Here is a 5480-nt window from a genome sequence, read left to right on the forward strand (position 1 = left end):
GAGTCTGTGAGCTGTGGTTAAAAGACAACGAAGCGCTGGTGCGGACCGCCTTGTCAGACAGAGGTACACCAAAATATTGTGTGCTCGTGAATTACTGAGCCTTGGAGCCAAGCAAGATTCTCGTAAATTGAGCATTTTCATTCTCAGTATTTGATATGCGAGCACCGTGCGTAATCCTACGTTACACAGAGCTGATAGTTATTCAGAGATCAGACCTGTCTGAAAAGAACGAGAAACAACGTATCTGGGCACAGAAGCTCAAGGGTGAAGTTAAGGGAATATAACAGGGTCAGTAGAGATGAGCATGAGAACTATTATGATGGTAGGCACTAGACACAAGTCAAGAGATACGCACTTCAGGGATCAGGTGCAGATTGGCCCTAAGGAGTGAAACTTTAAAGGCACTGCTAGCCACAAACAATGAGAACATTTGAAAGCCCTTAATGCAGGATATTACGTGCGCCCCAAAAATTAGATTGACAACAAGGGCGTTATACGGACGCCTGGAGATCACTTTGTGGTTTCATGGATTTACGGATTAGTACACAGGTTCGAGCCTTCGCCAAAGTTTCTCGGGTCGTTTTTGTTCTTGTCGTTCTGCGGCTGTCGTTCACCTAAAAGTCGTCGGTGAAAAAGGGTGAGATCTTTGAGTTCTCAGCGCTGGGCAGTATGCTTGCCAACGAGAGGACTTGGATAAAAAGTGTCTAGTAGGCTTTAACTGAAAAGTCGTCGGTGAAAAAGGGTGAGATCTTTGAGTTCTCAGCGCTGGGCAGTATGCTTGCCAACGAGAGGACTTGGATAAAAAGTGTCTAGTAGTGCTTTAACTGGGTTCTGGAAGGAGCGTGGACAACAGTCAGAGGAAGGTTATTCTACGCAGCTACTACCCGAAATGAGGGAAAAATTTGCCTAAAACATGTGCGCGCTCTGAGCCTGAAAAGCTTCTCACCATGTCCCGCCGTGTGCATGCTGGTTCAACGGTAAGAAACTTGCTGGCCAGCAGGTTGCATAAGTAAGAATTATGTCCCCTCACAGTCGGCGATACTCAAGGGGAAAGATGGCAAGCACCGCGGAACGGGTTTTGAAGTCCATGGATATAAAGCCGGCTAATATTTCCGTAGCAGCTCGCTGGACACGCTCAAAGAGGGTTACGTCGTTCGCGCGTCCTGTGTAGACTGCCTGGTTGGCATATTCAAGTAGCGTTCTGACGTAGGCCCAGGATAGCATTTGGAAGTCTATGTGAGTAACACGGGAGAAGGTGCGCCCAATCATCCGTAAAGCGGCGAATGCCTTTTGGGCCGATTTCTCGTAATGCAGTGAGAAGGACATGTCTGAAGAGAGCCAGATACCCAAATCCTTTTTGGTGTCCATCCTCATAGTGTCTTCTAGCTCCTCCTTACCATGCATGAGAGAAAATTCGCTGAGTCTCCTCTAAATGATACGTGGACACAATTTTTGTCATTCAGAGAAAGGTGCTAGTCCAGCGAATACTAGGTTGCAGCATCTACATCCATTTGGAAGACACTGGCATGGAAACTCCAGGATTTTAAGTCGCCCACAAAAGGAAGACATGAATTTTGGTGAACATCTGGAAGGTCGTTGGTGTATATCACAAACAGCAGTGGTCCCAGGACGGAGCCTTGAGGAACTCCAATAGAAACCGGGGCTGAATAATAGTAGGTCGAGTGCATTTTCACGCAGAGTGATCAGTGTGATGTGAGCACTTTGGTCCAGTGTAGGATCATCCCTTAAATCCCGTAAGACATTAGTTTGTGGAGCAGTGAGACTTCTGGGACTTGATCGAATGCTTTTGAAAAGTCAAAAATATGGCATCCGATATGAGTCCTTCGTCCTTGGATGGTCTTTCTGAAGCTGTGCTCAGAAACCGCCGAACTCTGGAAGGGTCAATATGTTAGATGCAAATCAAATACTTCCCACTTTTTATGATATTGTCCTCTTTTCGCGCAATCCCCACTACCCGTCAATCCCCCAGACATGCCTCATTCTGACTGCAAACGCATGATCATGCCAGACGGTATGCCACCCACAAGTTAGAAATAAACATTATTATTATTTATTCGTATTTTTGATTGGTACAACCGTTTGACCGAATAACGGCATTGAGTAGACAAAGGGCGATGTTGTGTCAAGAGCTTTTGGAATTGAAGCAATCCAATACACATAAGGCGCAAATACGGTTTCATCCAATCGGAAAAACGACATGAAATACACTTTCAGTGTTTAGCTCAATTAACGACAAAAGCAAAACCCAATATGCCACTCAGATCGGCAGTTGAATATGAACAGTTTAGTCGGTCCCGAGCAAAAGCGATTATTGGGTTAAAACCGCCCACTTTGACCTCTTTCCTAGAGACGAGGGGCCGCGTTACTTTCTGATGCATTAATATAGCTTCCAGCTCTAAGGGTGCATTGGGAAGTTGGCGCACCGCTATACCATACCAAATTTATAGGGGATCTATTTTGTACGCCTTTACTATGCCCCTGCGGTTTCTTCGAGTTAGTCGTGGGTCGTACCTGCTTCTAGCCCACCGTTTCAGCCAAAAAACTTTTGCTATTAAACCTATCTCAACGGGGCTACTGGCATCCTTTTTACTATGATGTGAGACGCAGCATTGATGACATCATCTGGGAGTTCGACTTAGCAGAGATGCACACAAAACCTCTTTGTAATATATGACGTGCAGGGGCAAACCACGCTCACCACAAAAGAGAAATCAGTGGTTTGGTTTTTAGCGGAAAATAATGTTTCCTTCGATTGGACGTACTCTTCATCTCCGTGCGTGCTTATTCTTGTCAAACAACAGGCTACAAAGTTCGGCTCATCGAAATTGCAAAGAACAAGTAACAGATGTTGATGGTGACAGCGAGAGGCCTATTTTCTCAAGATGAATAAGTTGAATCCGTTCAAAAGATTGAGTAGTTCTAAATGCACCCCCAGTGTGTTCCAGGGCCAAACATGCCCTGCCATATCGTGTGTGTTAACCGCTGGTTGACTGGATGCAGAAAATGGCCCCAATGAATTTCGCAATCATGAAGACGGCTTAATTCAGCCCGGGGAAAAACTCTCATCTTCCCTAACTTTCTTTTTGGGCAGATGTTTGAGAAAAAGCCAAGGTGAAGGAGTTCAAACGAAAGCTCTTCATTGATAGGAACATTTCAATGTTAAATGTGAGCACGAAATGAGTGAACTTTGAATGGTGCAGTCTACTTGTTGGCTTTATTGCTAGGACTAAGAGCAGGACCGCTTGGACCCCTGACCCCGGTTGCCTTGCGGTAATTGTTGGCCGTCTGTAAAATTAAGTTTGAGAAAACTTTACATTATAGCTCACATACAGTTTTGGATACGGAGGTATCCAACTATGCGTATTCGTCGTCTGACACGCACAGTCTCTCAGCCCACTCATTTTTACCGTCCTTCACTTCCAAGCTCTTTCACCGATTGATCGAAAACTGTCTGCTCTTGAACTGCTGTTTCTAGCTACCAAAGTATTCGGAACATAATACGGAAACAAAGTATATACGAGTTACATCGTCTCGTCCTCTGGGCCTATCTCGAGCAGATTATTGGCTCACAAACAACCTGATCGTTATCATACATCAACTTTGTAAACAGGCTGCATTTGCGGTGACCATGGATACCTAATTTTCGTGACCCCGAAACAGACTTTTCCCAATGGCTTGTTGCAAAGTACTGGAGTGTAACCTCGCCACACTATTGTTACCCTAATATATCACCGTTTTCGGCCGTTGGACTACATGAAGTGATCCTGGTCCAAAGCACAAATACTTAAACTTATTCCCAAAAAAAGCCGACAAAAGAGGGCATTTCCGTTTTCCTTCTGGCCCTTCAGCGGAGCAGAGCGATTCTGTCACAGTTTGTGACTGCTTCGCGTGTCCGAACCCTGTAGGCCCCTCCGGCCAAAGCATGACTAGGATGAAGTAAATAGTTTTAATTGGATAACAAGAATGTCAGTGCACTCTCCGTGTTTTATTTCATCCAGGTGAGTTGACCTGCCATTACCGACGTTTCTATGAGTATCATTAACTGTTTAATGCCGTTTTCCTAAATACCGTTCCCAAATTGGCATCCCTACGCAATTTTTTAAGTCACAGATGCATGGGCACCCGTGAAAATTCTCGCTCTGACTCTCTTCTTCATGGTCACGCTGCAATTTATTTGCCTCCAATGTACCTCCATTTCGAAACGAACTTCTTGAGTACATTGGGCTCATGGATACGCTGAATTAAAAGATTATTCAAGACTTCCTCCTAGATGTATAGCTTTGGCACGCTAACTGCCGCGCCGTCACCAAGTAGAAATGACTTCCACTTACCCTATTGGGGACAATTCTAGGGTCGCTCGCGGGATCTAGCAGCTTTTCTGCTGATTTATTCATTAAGCGTATTCATAAGTCAAATATGCCAAAGAATGCCTCATATTGAGATTTAGAGGGCAGTAAAGATAATGATTGTAGTTTAGTACCGTAAGCATGACTGCTGAATAGCCAGGACAACAAAATGTCTTTACCCCTCTTGGAACTCATTAAGAAGTCCTACTTCCCAGACCTTGAAAATAAGTAATATATATGAATTATTATGAACGAGAGATTAGTATGAATGTGCTCCCCAAGCAACACCGGTTTGACTTGAACACGTGGAGCCAACACAACCAGCAATTGATCTTCCGTTTTTACGATAAATGAGTTTTCTCAAAATGTGCCTGATATAAGAGAAACTGCCTTGGTCTGAGCAAAACCCATTTAGGTTTATAAATGTCTCCAATACACATACATGGCGTATGAAGTACATGAGTGTACCGTGTTGGGCATTCAGTGTCTGGTTGACACTTAGCTTCCATATTACTTCCCGTGAGATTCCGGGATAGAACAATACTGAAGGAAACATGCCACTCTTGCGAAACCCGCAAACTTCCTGATGCGCAATTGGACTTGAACTGACCCCTTTTTTCACGGCTCAAGCTCAGACCACCTCTATCCTTCCACACATCATGGAAGTCCGACTGGAGACACCATGCAACAAGACTATGACCTCTGGCCAACATCCCTAATTTCTTAACTATTCTACAGACCTTATTGTTTTCTGGATTCCCGAGGTCTCTAGAAATCTTCGAATGGGTACTGACAACATTGCAGGGGAAACTAGTAATCAGTGTGTTGTATTTTACGAAACAGAAGAATATATTGCTCGATCGATTCTATACTCTAGCGCCAGTTGAAATGAACTTGAGGTTGGATCAGTAGTTGTTTTACGAGGCTACGTAAATTCACCGATAAAAGGGAGCGGGGTAGAAAAGCGGCAATACAAACGGCTTTCAGTTTCGTCCAGAAACCCTGGCGGCTGGCAATATGTTATATTGAGTGCTCATAGAACCGTTTATCAAAATATTTGTGTCTCACGAATTTCGGACTTATATGATTCATACGTCGTATGATCATTAATCG

The sequence above is a fragment of the Opisthorchis viverrini genome, assembly GCF_000715545.1.
Source record: "Opisthorchis viverrini unplaced genomic scaffold opera_v5_132, whole genome shotgun sequence".
NCBI lineage: Eukaryota > Metazoa > Platyhelminthes > Trematoda > Opisthorchiida > Opisthorchiidae > Opisthorchis > Opisthorchis viverrini.